A 17,741-nucleotide genomic window follows, 5' to 3' on the forward strand; every position below is an offset into this window, starting at 1 on the left:
TGGAGGGAATGTTCGTGAAGCCCTGGGGCTCCAACTTAGGGAGGCCTGCAAAGGTTTTCACATTCTCCCTTTAAGATGTGTCCCTGATCAAGGCTGCATTGGGACAGTTCAAGTTGGAAAATATGTCAGTCAACAAACACTAAAGGAACACTCACTAGAAATTTACTTAGTATTAACTTAGGTTCTGTACAGGATATTAAGATGTTTGTAACTCAACCTTTGCCCTTAAAATAACCAGACATGCATGGAGATCAGAGCTCTGGGCTACTAAAGCTATTAAGATTTCCAGGGCAGGATACCTAGGAAGAGGGAGCTGCACACGGGAAGGGCCCCAGAAGTATGCATAGGATTAACTGCATCTCCTTAGTTATCTAGTGCTGCTCAGCAAATTAACCAAAATGTAGCAGCTTAAAATAACACTTATTTATTATCTCCTGGCTTTTGTGGCTCAGGCTTACCTGAGTCCTCTTCTTCAAGGATTTCCACAAGGTTGCAATCTGCCAGGGCTAGGGTCTCACCTGAGAGCTCAACTGGGGAGGATTCTTTTCCAAATTCACTTTCCTATTGCTGGAATGATTCAGTTCCTTGAGGGCTGTTGGACTAAGGGCTTGTTCTTTGTTGGCTGTTGGCTTGAGGCTACCCTCAGTTCCTTGCCACATAGGCCTCTCCAACATGGTAGCTTGCTCATCAAAGCCAACGAGTCTGCTAGCAAAACAGAAGTGATGATATGTCATAACCTAATTACAGAAGCAACATGCTATTACCTTTGTTGTATTCTATTGATTAGAAACAAGTCATTAGGTCCAGCCCATACTCAAAGGGAAAGGATTCTTTCTGTAAGGGCATATAGATCAGGAGGTAGAAGGACCATTGAGAGCCACCTTAGAAGTCAGGCTACCATAGTTGAACTGCAAGACAAGATTACCCAGGGCCCTGAAAAGATCACATGTTATAGGTTCAGAGCTGGGGAAGCCAGAATGAAAAGATTGTCACTAATAGCTAGAAAAGCCCTGAATATTTCAAACTTAAACAATACATTTATAAATAACTCACAGATCAAAGAAAAAATTACCAGGAAAATTAAAAAATATTTTGAACAGAATTAAGTATATAAAAGTATAACATATAAAAATTTATGGGCTGTAACTAAAGTTATAATAAAGGAAAAGTAATAACCTTAACTGTTTATATGAGAGCAGAAGAAAGGTTTAAAGTTAATGAAATAACTAAACACCAAGAGAAGCTAGAAAAAGATAAGCAAATTAAACCTAAAATAAGCAGAAAGGTGAACATAATAAAGATACCACAGAAATCAATGAAATAAAAAATAGATGATACAGAAAATTAATAAGATCAAAAATCGACTCCTTGCAGCAGAATTCATAAACCCCTAGCAAACCTCAAGAGAAAAATAGAGAAAAGGCAAATTGCCAATATCAGTATTCAAAGGGGATGTCACTACAGAAACCATGGCATCAAAAGTATCATATAGGAGCAATATGAACGACTTTATGCCAATAAATTAAATAACTTTGATAAAATGAACAAATTCCTTGAAAAATTCAACTTATCAAGTAACGAATATGTTACATCACAGAAGATCCCCAGGGCCCTGTTTGTCACAATGGAAGGGAAAACTGCAAGAAATGCTATAAAGGAAGCTCTTCAGAATAAAAAGAAATGACATCATATGGTAACTCAGATCTACTGGAAGGAATAAAGAGCACCAAAAATGGTAGCCTGTGGATGAATATAAAAACTATAGTCGGCCGGGCGCAGTGGCTCAAGCCTGTAATCCCAGCACTTTGGGAGGCCGAGACGGGCGGATCAGGAGGTCAGGAGATCGAGACCATCCTGGCTAACATGATGAAACCCCGTCTCTACTAAAAAATACAAAAAATTAGCCGGGCGAGGTGGCCGGCGCCTGTAGTCCCAGCTACTCGGGAGGCTGAGGCAGGAGAATGGTGTAAACCCGGGAGGCAGAGCTTGCAGTGAGCTGAGATTCAGCCACTGCACTCCAGCCTGGGCGACAGAACGAGACTCCGTCTCAAAAAAAAAAAAAAAAAAAAAAACTATAGTCATTGGCTGTGGGGCTCAGCCAATGTTGTGCTGATCTCAGTGCAGAACAACAGCCTGGCTGTTCCTGGATGTTCCAAAGCACCATTAAAAATATATGGATCCCCATGAAGCCCTCCTATACCCAAGCATGCCAGGAGATTTGGGTAGGAATGCGGTTGATAAGCATTATTGCTTATAAAATCAGAAGTGCTGATAAAAGAAGTAAAGCTTAGAAAGCTTTGAGTCCTGCACCTGCTCATGGTCATTACTAACCAGTTTTACTCAGATGAAACATCAGTCTGCCTGTAAATCTACACAAGCTGTGTTAGATGGGAACACAGAACATCGCTGTACACTTGCATAAGTGTGGTCTATTTCATGGCATGAGTAAGTGTACCTGTGAGATGCAACACTAAAACAAACTACATGTTTTTTCTTCTCTTAATTTAAGACATTTGACCCTCTAAGGCAAACATTGTAACACAGTGTTGTTAGGTTTAAAATTTATATCAAAATCATGTGATTCCATTTGTATGAAATGTTCAGCAAATCCACAGAGACAGAAAATAGATGAGTGGTTTCTAGGGGCTGGGAGTAGAGAGGAATACAGAGTGAGTACTAATGAGTATTGCCTTTCTTTTAGGAGTGAGAAAAATGTTCTGGATTAAATGCTCTGGTTTTGCAACTTTGTGAATATAATAAAAACTACTGAATTATATACTTTAAAGGGGTGAATCATATATATGGTATGTGAATTATATCTCCCAAAAATGTAAGAAGACACAATATATATGAAAAAAACAGCCAAAAGGATGAGAAAAAATCACAACTATATTATTACAAGTTTTCTGTAATTTTCCTGAAGTAATTCAGTATAAAGTCTAAGAAGACTATAAGTTAATGATGCATATGTAATCCTTAGAGCAATCAATATAAAAATAAATAAAAGGAACTATAGTTAAAAAGCCAAAGTGAAAACCTTCTGCTTCCAATTATGGGAGAGTAACAAGGACTAGATTTGAGCTTTTTCGTTGGAAAACTGAACAAAACGTATGTAACAACTGTTCAGACATTGGACAACGAACAACACGGGACAGTGATCCATGAAAGAACAGAAACAGACAACCAGGCCCCATACTGACCGCAGCATTTTGCTTGCAGTCGATATCCAGATTATGGGTACCCAGGTTGGAGGAGTCATGCAGAGCCTGGGAGCCTCATGAAAATGAAGAGATGGAAATGAGAGTTTGGGGGACTGAGACAGTTGGAAGCTGTGAGCCAGGATCTGAATAGGAGGGAGGTAAGAAGATGAGAAGACCTAGAGATTTGCATATAGGTCTACTTGAGTCTGATGAGTGCTGGATTATGCATACAAAGAGTGAAACATCACAAGACAAAGTAAAAAAGAACCAGGGAGTTGTAAACCTAGAATTCCCCAGAGCTCACACATGGTAAAAAGACAATAGCTCTGACCAGCCAGAGTGGAGAGTTCTCAGTGGTTACCCAGGGAATTCCTAATCACAATGAAATGATCACAACTATAGCATCTTGCTTAATATATCAAAAGAATTAATATCACTGCAAACAAAATTCACCAGTCCATTAAAAAAACACAAATACACAATGAACATGTGGAGTTTAAGAAAAGATCACTTATATTAGAAAATGTATTAATATAATTCACCATATTAAATAGATCAAAAAGAAAAATCACATAATTGATTCCACAGATGCTGAAAGACTTTTAAAAAATTTAAATTCCATTCTTGATATTCCAAAAAAACTCTTGATAAAAACACATACATGCTTCCTAAAGATGATAAAATATGATTTCAACTATAGGACCTTGCTTAATGAGGAAACACTAGATATATTTATATTAAAGACAGAAAGAAACAAAGACAGAAAAAAGACAATCATATCCTTTATAACAATTGCTTTACATTGTTCTGAAAGATTAAATTAAAAAAGGAGAAAGATATAAAATTTACAAAAATGTACAATAAAGGAGGAAGTAAAAGTATGAGAATTTATGGTTGTGATATAATTGTTCACCTAGAAAACTCAAAAAGAATTAACTGAAAATTTAAACTACAAGTTCAAATGGAAACATTTTTGCAGTTCCACAAGATTTTTTTTTTACATTTTTTAGGATTCCATAGGAGCACTGGGGAAAGATAGCAAAACATTTAGGATTTTAACTTAGTCATAATTTCATGCTCATTATATTTAGGTATCCCCCTAATATCTGCAAATAATTTCCAGCTATCTTTGACATACTCCTAAAATGAGAGAGAAAACGTTTTAAAAATCTCTTCTCTGTACCACTGAGGAGGTAAGAAAATAAAAGACATTCTCAGAAGCCAAATATAAGCAGAAAGCCATGAAGTGAAGTAAACCAGTGGCTGCCCTGGGGTATTCCCCAACAGTGGTGGCTTAGAGTTTCAGTTTTTGGGGGTTTGTTTTTGTTTTTGTTTTTGTTTTTTGTTTTTGAGACGGAGTCTCTCTCTGTCGCTCAGGCTGGAGCACAATGGTGCGATCTCGGCTCACTGCAAGCTCCCCCCCCCCCCCCCCCCCCGGGTTCACGCCATTCTCCTGCCTCAGCCTCCCGAGTAGCTGGGACTACAGACGCCCGGCACCACGCCGGGCTAATTTTTTTTATTTTTAATAGAGATGGAGTTTCACCGTGTTAGCCAGGATGGTCTCCATCTCCTGACCTCGTAATCCGCCCACCTCGGCCTTCCAGAGTGCTGGGACTACAGGCGCGAGCCACCGCCTCCAGCCGAGTTTCAGTTAAATAGTTCACGTGAAAATAAAGTCTAGAGCCTGCACGAAATGGAAAGAAATCGAATCAGACCTTTGTATCAAGCCAGGATCCCCAAAAGATGACATTCACAGTAGAAGAGCTGACTAGACAAAAAAAAAAAAAAAAAAAAAAAAAAAGGTGTTCCACATAGGCAGATAAGAAAACTTGCTTGTTCTCTTAAGTCTTATTTTCTTAAGAGGTACGTTTGACATCTTGCTTAAAAATTCATAACCACAAGTTACCTTGTTGTAAGTTTGGGGCTGGAATCCAGCCTATCTGTAAAGCCAGAGAAATCCAAGCTGAGAATGTATGGTAGCACAGGTCGGGGTTGTTAGTGCTGCCGGGTGCCTGGAAATAGCAAGCCCAGGTCCTCTGGGGAGAAATGTCCTGAATTCAGGCCTCAAAGAATAAAGATCCGAGTTCAGTAAGTTTACACACAGACATGCACGAGGGAAATAAGCCATCTTGAATGAGAGTCAGCCTAGGAAACAAATGGGATGAAGACCACAGACACCACAACCACTGAAATAATCACATGGTGAGGATAACATTAGGATACCTAATGTGTGTAAAGAAAGAAAGGAGGGGATTGAAATTATGGCATTAGAACCAGAGTTTTTAAGTGACCAAACTGATTTGAAAAAAAAAATAAAACTTCTAAACATAAAAATATGCTAATTGAATTTAGAAATCCCTTGGATAGTTTGAATCACCCATTAGGCACAACTGAAGACTAAACTATTAAGCTGGCAATATGACTAAAAAACATATAGGGTCTGGGTCCTTATATTAATCTCTAATTTAGACATGAAACTGTGTATTCATGACAATAGGACAATAGTGACGAAAAGATGACCACGGACTATGGTAAAGGCAACTAGAAATCCACCAAATAACTGTCCCCTTCTATTGAAAGCAGGGGTGGTTGAGAGTCCACTGTTCAGATAAAGCTTAAATTTCTAAGTTTCTCCCCTGCAACTAGTTGTGGCCATGTGGCTAGATCACTCCAATAAAATACAAAAGGAAATGACACGTAAAACTTCCAGATCAAGGCTTTTTAAAAGTGGGCGTACCCCCTCCATGTCCTCTTTTCGTTGCCGCCCGTTTGCAGGTGTAGGTGCTGAACTGTAGGAGATGCTGGAGCCACAGATCGAAGCAGCCCCGCTTTATCCTGCTTTGTGTTTCCTCATAGCACTTGTGACCATATGACACGGGATATATTTATGTATTTATCACTTATATCCCCACATTCAAGTGTAAATTCCATGTGAGTCTGAACTAGGTTTAGTTAATTGCTGTATCCCTGTGTCTAGAGTTCAGGTTAGTACTAGTACATGTTAGGGATATAATAAATATCTGAGTGAATACAGTTGTTTATAAGCCCCACCCCAAGAGGGTCTTAGGCAGCCAGCCTGGTGTGCAAACTACTGCTGAAGCTCATATGAAGTAAATTCTCCAATATTAAAATATGGGCTTGGCACAGCATTTCTCTGCATGAGCTCTGTTTGCAATGGCATCTAGGAAACAGACACCACGAAAGTCTACCCTTTCAAAGCCAGGGCACCAGCTCTGGGCACCTCAGGGAGCAGAACCTCTGTTCATTTTGTTCTCTGTCTGGTTTTTCAAGGCTACCACATGCCCTCTTCTTGTCTGGGTGGGAACATGACTGCAGCTTTGTAGCCTTTGTGAAGGAGATGCGCCACTTTGTCTCAGGAGCCAGAGTTTGAAGGAGACTTCAGAGCTTGCTGAGTGCTACCTTCTTTGGTTGTGAAATTGCTCTCTTTTGGTTACTAATTTTCTAATTTTGTAGTCTTAAAATTTTAATGACATACCAGAAGTAACAAAGAATGGAATCATGCTGAATAGCAGCTAGGAACAATCAGATAAATAATACTTTTTATGCGTTTGGAACCTCATCATTTACAAAAGGTTTTCACATATCTTATTGTACCTAGAACTTCTCAACAGCTCTGTATGAAGACAGTGACCCCATTTGGTAGAGAAGGAAACTGAGGCTACCAAAAGTTGTCTGTCTTTTTTAAAATGGCACTGTTGATGAGTGGTAGTGTTGAGACTTAGACCCTTCTGTTTCCAAATCTCAAGCTATCTCCATTACACTATTTACACTATTTAATAAAATTGAGGAGAATGAACTTGGACCTATGTCACACACCATATGGCACAATGTCAGTGCCATCATCATCACTCTAATATCTATGAGACACTTATTTTGTGCCAGATTCATGCTAAGTGTTTTATGTGCATTATCCAAAGTAATCCTCACAATGACCCAAAATGGAGAAACCATTATTTTCAAAGAGGAAACTGAGGCCAAGAGATTGAGGAATACTTGCCCGGATTACAAAACCAGGTTGAAGCAAGAGTGAGTTTTAAACTAAGTTCTATCTAATTCTAGACCACAACCTCATCTTTTCTCTACTGAAAAGTTGGTGTCATAAAGACAAAACATTAATGTCACTGAGGTTCATGTCCTCATCTTCTCTTTCCTATACTATTAGAAAAGTTCCTCTCCAAACTTTCTCCATATCTGAAGTCTTGACTACCTCCCCTCCCTCAATTCTGCCTCCAGACCAAAGTCTCAGTCATCTTTCCAAAAGGCAACTGAACAGGGAGAATCCCCTGTTTGAAAAACCTCCACTAATTCCAAATCATCTCCTGATGAAGATCAAACTCCATATTATCTTATTACATGCGTTTCACAAATGAGTCCTAACCTGCTCTTCCAGGTACATTCTGGCAGCTTTGCTCTGCTCACCCTACATTTTCGCCATGGTATTCTCAGATTTGTCTTTTTTTTTTTATAATGCTCTTTCTGCCCAAGATGCTCATATCTGTCTTCTCTATCTGGCAGACTTGTACTCACCTTCTTTTGGATTAAAGATGTCTATGGTGGTTATCCTACACCTTTCTCACCACTGTATGCGTGATGTATAGATAACCCTTTTAGTTCAAAGATCTCTCCACCCCTAGGACCGGCACCAAAGAGACCACACTCAGGGAGCTCTTCATATTTGGATTTGACCTGCACGATAAGCCTCTGGACCTTGCAACAGTGCCACAGTGGAACATGACTTTTGGGAAAGAGACGAGTATGACTTTGCATGTGTGAGAGACATTCACTGTTTTGGCCACAGGGCTGGCTATGGTACATACTTTCCAAAGATCATCAAATTGATTCCTCTTTGACCTGTGTGCACATTCCACTGCTTCATCAAAATGTGGAATTCCATTTCCCCTGTCCTTCTAACTTGGCTGGTTCTGTGGCTCTTTTGACCGGTATAATGTGGCTTTTGACCAAGAGAATCGAGTACTTCTAAGTTCAGGCCTTAAACTTCCATTTCATTCTTCTTATAGCCCAGCAACTTTATTATGGAGGCTCAAGCCACATAAAGAGGCCACATGGGGAAAAACTGAGGGGCTCTATTGAACAGACTCAGCCAGGATCCCAACCAGTAGCCAGTACTAACTGCCAGCCGTGTGGGTGAGCCATCTTGGATGTTGCAGCCTAGTTGAGCACTAAGATAACTCAGCCACTGCCAACATTACAGGAAGAAACTTCAAGCTGAGCCCAGTCAACCTAAAGAATTATGGAATATAATAAAAGATTGTTGTTTTAAGCTACTAGGTATCGGGGTAGTTTGTGATGCAGCAATAGATACCTGAAACAAACCACAATGCCTAGAACAGTTTGTGGCACTTAGTAGATGCACAGAAATGAGCTGATAATGAACAAATGAATGACAGTAGTAAGTATCTTTGATATATTTCTAAGTAAAGGCTTCAAATGACCCTGCCACCCTAGCCACAGCTCATTAGGCCAGTCATGAACAACTGACATTATTGCAACTTCTGCAATGTCCAAGGAGAAGAACTTAGCCCAACATAGCCAACTGTGACAACTAAAGCAATCAGATCCTCTAATTAAGAGTCATCATGTGAAATACACAAAAGAAGTCAGCAGTTGGTAGCAGGGTGAAAAGGTGCAATTCTTGTACATGTGAGCAGAACCATGAAGCCATAGAGGTCAGGGATCAGTAGAGGTCCTAAGGCAATGGGATATATGAAGCAATGAAAGCATAAGACACACTTCTGAGATAGGAGGAAGAGTAAAGTATAGGCAGTTGGTAACCTAGAGAAGTAGTAGAGATTACAGAGAGTAGCTGAGACACCATAACCGCAAAGCAGTAGAGTAGAAAGTAACAGATTTTGCTTCTTAAAGGAAAACCAAATAGGTCAGTTGCTAAAACCTAAATTATATTCTACTGGATCAATTCCTCTTCTTCCAAAAGCCCTAGCCATGCAACTACTCTGTCTTTATTACTTCCATATAGAGTCATAAAATATAACCTTATCACATGATGAAAACTATACATGTCATGGTTCTTTGTAACTTAAAAGTATCTTTCCCAGGTGTTCTATATATGTTTGCTAAACTGAACTGGATGGATAAATGTTTTTCTGGGAAGCTATGGGATACAAAGAAATTTTTTTGAAATCCCATCTTCATGATGACCCTCAATTTATGCTTTGTAATAATCAGTATTATACTATATTGTGCTGTGGTGACAAATACTCTCTCTCATCTCAGTGGCTTATGTCTCTCACAAAATCTGCTCCAGGTCTGGGTAATCATAGGGCAGCTACCCTCCATGATGGCTCAATATCTCCATATCAACTTGTACTTTCATAATAGCTGAAGCACCGTATTGCAGACACTGTTGAGGCCACACCCTCACTGACATTCACTTTAACCTGCCAATGGCTGCTTTCTTCAAACACCCTTTGCTCTAGTAAGACCCTTTGCTCTAGTAAGTTGTTGTCTAGCTCCCAGAGCATGCTTACAGGGAAAATTGGAAGTGCTAGAGAATTATTATGCCCAGAAGCAGCTCTCAGCCAGCAACAGATAGGGAATCAGTGGATAAATACCCCAGCCTCAGTTGAAATAATTCTGCAGCAAGTTCTACCCTGACTCCAAGAATTCCCCAGTAGTATTGAAATCCAGTTGCCAATAGCAATTACGGGCTTTATAAGGCACTCTTTGCTGCCTTCCTTTCCTTGCTTGTCTTACTTCTCTGTTCCCTTACTGGTGTTTCTTCCCAAACTACTTGCACTCAAATCCTTGCCTCAGGGTCAGCCTATGGAGGTACCAAACCAAGGAAGCCCTAGAAAATTGCACCAACTATTAAGAAGCTACCATCCACAAGTGACACTTCTGCTTACCTATCTTTCGCCAAAGCAAGTCATCTGACCATGCCTAACTGTAGGTGGGTGGGAAAGGCCACTCCTTCCTAATATCTTCCAGAAGTAGGAGGGGCCAGAGATAGGTGAACCAGAGTTACTCTGCCACATACTTTTTGCAAGGTAGAGAGAACATTCGAAAGGAGTTAGAACTTCTGTCCCATGACTTAGTTTCCTCAACTGACCTGACACTCTGAGAAGGAGGGTGAGGCTACTTTTAACCCCTGGAGGGCTTTGCTTCCCCTTCTTAGAGCCCAAGCACATTTATTTTAGATCACAGGAAAGCAAGCTGAGAGGGCAGTTAAAAGAGAGACAATAGGTAGTAAAACAAGAACTTAACAAAGATCTGGGCAGCATGCCCATAGCCATGACAGTATGTCGCTTTGGTTAAAGGCACAAGTGTAAATGTTGTCACCGTTCCATCCTGGAGAAAGACAGAGAGTGTCTTTTAACATCCACAATTATTTATTTTTTGAACATACTGAATAGTTTTGTGCCTGGCACAAGATTAAAACCTGCAGATGCAGAGATAAAAGACCCAGTTCCCAGGGAATACACTCTTCTGGCTGAGAAAGGAGAGTAAACATCTAAACAGAAGATACAATAGATCTGAAAGTGTGGAAGTTTTAAGAAAAAATGCGTTGTAAATACTCTAAATGGCACTCCTTTTCTTTCCTTCCCTTCACAGCAAAACTTCTTAAATGCATTGTTTAAACGTATTAGTTTTCTATTGCTGCTATAACGAATTACCATAAACACAATGGCTTAAAACAATACAAATTTATCATTTTTTAGTTCTATAGGTCAGAAGTCCAACATGGGTCCCACTGAGTTAAAATCAAGGTGTTAGCAGGGTTGCGTTTTGTTTTTTGTTTTGTTTTGTTTTTCTCTGGAGGCACTAGGGGAGAATCTATTTCCTTGTCTTTTCCAAACTTGAAAGGCTGCCCACATTCCTTGGTTCATGGCCGCCTCCTCCATCTTCAAAGCTAGCAATATTACATCTTTTCGAATGTTCTTCTGTCAACACTTTTCTCTCCAAACAGACTGAAAAGGTTCTCCACTTTTTTTTGTTTTTTTTGTTTGTTTGTTTGTTTTTTGAGACAGAGTCTCGCTCTGTCGCCCAGGCTGGAGTGCAGTGGCGCGATCTCGGCTCACTGCAAGCTCTGCCTCCCGGGTTCACGCCATTCTCCTGCCTCAGCCTCCCCCGCAGCTGGGACTACAGGCACCCGCCACCATGCCCAGCTAATTTTTTGTATTTTTAGTAGAGATGGTGTTTCACCGTGTCAGCCAGGATAGTCTCCATCTCCTGACCTCATGATCCACCCACCTCGGCCTCCCAAAGTGCTGGGATTACAGGCGTGAGCCACCACACCTGGCCAGGTTCTCCACTTTTAAACATGTATGTGATTAGATTGGGCCCATCCAGATAACCCGGGATAATTTCCCCTGTGCCCTAAGTCACATCAACAAAGTCCCTTTTGTTATGTAAGCTAATCTATTCACAGCTTCTGGGGACTAGTGTGTAGATATCTTTGGGTGGCCATTATTTTTCCTACCACAATACATTAAACATTTTAAAAACACACCTTACCACATATAAGGAGAGAATACATGCACAAAATCAACATTCAGAGTGTAAAAATGAACAGTTCACAGACATGGATTTGCGGATAGTGTCACCAGATGGAAGAAAGAACATTTTTGCTTGCAATTAAGGAAACGCACATTTAAAGCAACTTTAATGCCATTTTATACCTTATACACTAGCAAAAATAAATAATAATCTTAATAATCCAATGTGGCTTGATTAATACATTCCCTGAATGTGGCTTCAGGGAAATATATTGCTGATGATGCTGTAAATTGTTTTAATCTTTCTAAAAAGCAATTTGGCAATAAGTAACAAGTTGCTCATGTCTTTTTTCCAAATAAATCATCTTTAGAGATATTGACCTAACTAAATGACCTCAAAGAGAAAATTGTAGAAGCCACTGGTCTAAACAAGCCTTCACAGTCACATTATTTATAAGAGAAAGAAACTGGAAATAACCCAGATGTCCAAAAATAGAGCTACAGATGAGCAAACTGTGACATATTTACATGATGGATTGCTCTATAATCATTAAAAAGACAAGTTTATGGATTATGTTGACTCAAGATTATGTAGGCTTGAAATACTATTAATAAAAGGGCAAAGTACAAAATAGTAAGTGCATAGCTATTTCAACTATAACAAAATAAATATAGTCTGTAAATTATAGTTATAAAATAAAGAAAATAGGGATGTAATAATTTAATGTTTAATATGTTTTAAAACTAAAGTGCTCATATTCTAGTTTAAAAGGATGATGTGGATATTGTGGTGAATTACTAGACAAAAGTTATTTAAGGGAAGTTAGACCATACACATTTATGTATATGGACTGTACCTATGAAGAAACATTGACAGGGCCCTGTCACGTATTCAGCCCTAGGTACATGGTTCACAGCAAGTAGAAAAGAAGAGTAAGATAGGGCCCTTGCGCTTGATAAACATTCAAGAAACAAAAAGGGCACAAGAGATGAGAATATAGACTTTTTTTGGGTTCAATTCTATGGAAAAGACAAAAACCAAAGGGTTTTAAAATTGTGTTTTCAGAAACTCTAAATTTTACAAATACTAGAGTTCTCTGAGACATTTAGTGAATGGAATTAGGCTTTAGGTAATGATTAGGAATCACTGACATGTAACTATTTTATTTTTGTAAAAATGCTTATTTTTAACGACTGTTTTTATTTCACAATGCTCTTTCAAAATTATTAGACACCATGGAATAGAACAAAAAAGAAAGTAAAGCACATCTCCTAAAAATCAATCCCAGTCCCAAGAAATAATCCCTGTTAATATTTTATAAATGTCATTTTAGCCAGGCTCATTTAATCAGGTTCAACCAGAGACACAGAACTGGTAGGAGATATATAGCAATAGAATTTATTGCAGGGAAATGGTTTACATAACTATAGCGGCTGGCTAGCTAAGTCTGAGATCCATAGGACAGGCCATCTGGAAGAGCAGAGCAGAACTCTAGGGCACAGGTAGAAACAGCTGAACACAGGCAGAATTTCTTCTTTTTCAGGGAAACCTCAGCTCTGCTCTTAAAGGCCTTTCAGTAGAATGAGACCCACTCAAGTTACCTAGGAAAATCTCACTAACTTAAAGCCAGCTCATTATGAATTTTAATCATAGCTAAAGAAATACCTTCACAGCAATACCTAGATGAGTGTTTGATTAACTGAGAAGTTTAGCCAAGTGCAGTTGACACGTCAAAAAGATCATCTCAGTGCATCCCTTGTCAACTTGGCCTCCATACACATCTCCTCAAACCATATTTAATCTCCAGATAAGGACAATAACAAAGTCATGCTCTGCTTCACATGATACAACTATCTTTTGTACAACCCAAATCAAGCTAATCTTTTCCCCAAAAAAGGATGCAAAGTCCTCAGGTGATGTTCACTCTTCTATTTTGATAGCCTATAACTTAAACACTGTGATACAAAGGTAAGCATTACTTAATACATCTTATGTGAGAGGATAAGGGTATAATAATGAGAAGAAAATGAAAAAAAATATTTATATATATAAACATATTCATTAAAAATAAGTAAGAAATACTCATAACAACTACAGTCCTCATTTCTGCAACTGGTTACCTGGTCATAGTATTTATGACTGCATTCCTCCACTGCCCACTCCATATTCCCTTTGCCCTTAGCAAGCACCTGAGCTGGCCATTGTTCTTCACCTGATAGTGTGACCCGAGCCTTCATTCCTAAAGGATCTGAGACATTAGTAGTCCTTCCTGAATTGGGTTGTTGTAGTTTTCCATTGATCTGTAGTAATCACAAGGCACGGTAGTACTAAGAGGTATTCTAAGGAGTCTTCTGTATTCTAGGCAAACTCTTCCTTATCTCCACTGTGTGCCCAATTTTTCTGTGGTAACCAGGATCAATCACCCCAGCCAGTAAAATAACTGTTTGCCTGTGGATTCATAGGCATGAGGAGCACAAAGTGACTGGGTGGCCGTCTCAACTTCCAGGTCAATGGATCATTGTTGTATCTCTTGGAAGAAGTAGTTTTCCCTTTGAAACTAAAACCTATATAGATCATCAAAGTCTAAGTGTGTGGGGACAGAAAGCAAAAACTTTGCTAGTGGATCATCAGCCATGCCCATTTTTACCCTTTGACTCCTAAACTCATGAATTCTGGCTATGGGAGCAACAACACCACAGATTAGATATTGATTCAGAGCATATATAACAACCCAGAGGACACCGTCCTCACCCTGCAAGGTATTGCCACCAGCTGACTGTAATTGAGTCTTCAAAGGGCCATTCCACCATCTCATCAAGCCAACTGCTTCAGGTTGGTAGAAAACATGGAAGCCAAATGATGGCACTTAATTGCTAAAGGCAAGGTAGACATGGTTACCATAGTGGATAATGGAGTGAAAGAAGTAATCGGAATCATTTGACTCACAGAGACTTATGACTTTGGATAGTTAATCATGGTGTCCTATGTGGCAGATGCGTGGTTGCCAGAGGCTGAAGGAGACTGGGGAAATAACTGCTAATGGTACAGGGTTTCCTTTGGGGGGGGGTGAGGAAATGTCCCAGAATTAGATAGTGGTAATGGTTGCAAAACTTTATGAATATATTAAAGCTATTGAATCATATACTTTAAAAGGGTGGATTTTATGGTATGGAATTAATGGCATGTGATAAATAATTTACAATGTTTCTACTTTTTAAAAATGCATGTAATATGTATTCATGTAGAAAAACAAGAAAGTACATACATACAACAACGAAGAAAATAAAATCACTTAAAATACAAAAAAGGTGAATAGAAAAGTAAAATACAATTTCAACTTTAAAGGCACTCATCTTTTGGTACTTTGTATCTACAAACTAAGAGCAATATGACATATAAAGTGCTATGAAAACTATGACCTGCATATGACAAGAATGAAATACTTCTAGACTATCTTTCCCACGATATGCACAGATGTGACTGCCTGCCTGCAAGCCTTACACCCTCACAAGCATTCATTATAATTAATGTAGAAGATTTCAACAGGGTTTCTGTCCCAAAAAGAAAAGAAGACCCACCCTCTGGTACTGGCCCATGCCTAGGTGAGCTCTCGAAGTGGTTGCTGAACTGTAGGTGATCTGGCAGAGAAGATTGAGCCAAACAATATTAAGGAATCTACTCCAGTAGAATGACTTTGCTAAGAGTTTTTGCTTTCTATAAATTTTGTTACTTAAAGTACAGCATTTAGCTATCCCCATTCTATGTGTTGGTTGCTCCTACACATGCTCTTCAGTCTCCAGGGGAACTCCAAAGAACAAAGTGTGGAGCTTGACAGAACCCTCCGCCTTCTAGGTATTCACAGCACATCCAGGCCCACCTAGCAGCTCCTGTGGTTGAAGAAACTTCAGCAAGACCTGTCAAGTATGTCATTTTCTAAGAAATCTACCAACATCTTTCATGCAATGGGCCATGTCCAGTGCTAGGTCACCTTAGTCTTTCTTCAATATCAAAATGGGACATTCTGGAGCTTCAGAGCCTTTTGTCTCCAGAGAAGCTGAGAAATGCTCACTTTCTCCATTCATGCTCAGTGACCTCCCCTTCTATTTCTTCAGCCAGCTAGCACTACCCTGTCTGTGGGAGGCAGCTGGAAGGAATGCTTTGGAGATAGCCTGTCTAAATACTTAATGTACATTTCAATCAAGGATGTTGTGCTCACAATTTTGTTTTTTGATTCATCCCTCTTTCACTTTTGTGGTTTCAATAATGTGATACAAGAGCCTGTCCCTTCCCCTGTTCCTTGAAACAGAATCTTGATGCTAATGGGCCAGCTAAGCACAGGAAGGACCAACTAGCTTCACATCGGGAAAAATTACCTTACAGAATCTTAACCAACTCTTTCCATCTGGTAGAGAGGAAGAAAAGGAGAGAGAATTGGTTTGACAACACTGTGGGAGGGGGCGGGAGGGGGCCAAACCTCCAGGCTACAAGTATTCTAGTATTCACGTACCACTCATCGTTTTAAATATCTATTCTTTTACGTTTCCACATCCTTGTAATCAGTTCTTGTCAGTGGGAATTGTGTTGTGAATTCACACCTTGAATTCCTTAGTTCTGTGACTAGATGAGTTCATAGAACCTAAAAGTTTGACCTGAATAAAGTTCTAAGAGCAGAGATGGGGATAAAGGGAAAGTAAGAGCCCACAGGTAGTTCTCTCAGAGGAGGGAGGGCTGGAAGACAGAATGCCACAGAAGGCCTAGGAGGGGGTGGAGTGTTCAGTCCTTTGAATAAAGTTAGCAAGTGAGGTTTTTATGGAGGTCCTCAGTGAGACACTGGGCCCATGGAATTAACAAGGCATTATGTTCAAGGCCAGGATATGGGCAGCAGAATCTGTTACACTCTCAGTTCAATGAGTCCAGGGGTTTGTCTGGGCTGCATCAGAATTACCTGGGGGAGGTGATTTAAACTTTTCACATTCATAAATATGTGCATGTGCACAGAAAGAGAGAGAGAGATAGGCAGGGAGAGAGAGAGAAAGGCAGGTGATTCTAGAATGGGTCCTGGTAGAGAAAGCGGGTAAGGGTGGTTTGAAAATGGATGGGCACAGTGGCTCATGCCTATAATTCCAGCACTTTGGGAAGCCAAGGTGGGCACATTGCTTGAGGTCAGTCATTCAAGGCCAGCCTGGACAACATGGCAAAACCCTATCTCTATTAATATTAGCCTATAGTCCCAGCTACTGAGGTGGCTTGAACAGGAGAATTGCTTGAACCCAGGAGGTGGAGGTTGTAGTGAGCTGAGATTGTGCTACTGCACTCCAGCCTGGGCGACAGAGAGAGACTCTGTCTCAAAAAAAAAAAGAAAAGAAAAGCTCCCTAGTTTATTCTGCTACATGACCTTATCCACAACCCAACCATTGTCCTAACTTAACATGGAAAAGGTCACAGAAAACTCTTTTTTCCTTCTTGTCACAAATGCCATTTCCCTCAATGTGCCAGGTAGGACAGTAAGCACAATCCAAACTGGAGGAAGAATAGACTAGGGAATGTAGTGGCTCACTTCAGTGTGGCTTCAGGTGCAACTTGATGTAGGACTCAAGTGATGTCATCTAAATAAGATCCCCACTCCCTCCATTTCTCTGTCTCCACCTCATCAGTGTTGGTTCCATTCTCTGGTCTAATGTGGTCATAGATTACTGTGGCGGTTTGAGCTACTACATCCTCTCTCCTTCGTGTCCAACAAGAAGAGAGTAAGAGTCTTTCCCAGGATTCCTGATGGCTATCATTGCCTGTCATTGGCTTATTCCTGAACTGTTCGTTGTGCCCAAGAGAATGTGACCCTACAACACTGTAGCAAGTGTATTCAGTAGTAATTCCCCGGTCTCTTCCCCAAAGGGATCTACTTCTGTTTACTAGGATAGCTATACGTTGGAGAAATGGGAGTGCCCAGACTTTTCAAAGATTTGTATACTGAAATTGATACTCAGAAACCCTAAATGCCCTCATAGCCTGGGACCAGGCAATAAATGGGGTCCTGGCCCAAGTCTG

At 39.9% G+C, this 17,741-nt stretch overlaps 1 pseudogene; it reads left to right on the plus strand.

Moving 5' to 3' along the window:
* The first annotated feature begins 2,147 nt into the window (after positions 1-2,147).
* On the plus strand, positions 2,148-2,330 carry LOC104655149 (annotated as a pseudogene).
* The last annotated feature ends 15,411 nt before the right edge of the window (positions 2,331-17,741 follow it).

Source organism: Rhinopithecus roxellana, chromosome 9 (assembly GCF_007565055.1).
Source record: "Rhinopithecus roxellana isolate Shanxi Qingling chromosome 9, ASM756505v1, whole genome shotgun sequence".
Lineage (NCBI taxonomy): Eukaryota > Metazoa > Chordata > Mammalia > Primates > Cercopithecidae > Rhinopithecus > Rhinopithecus roxellana.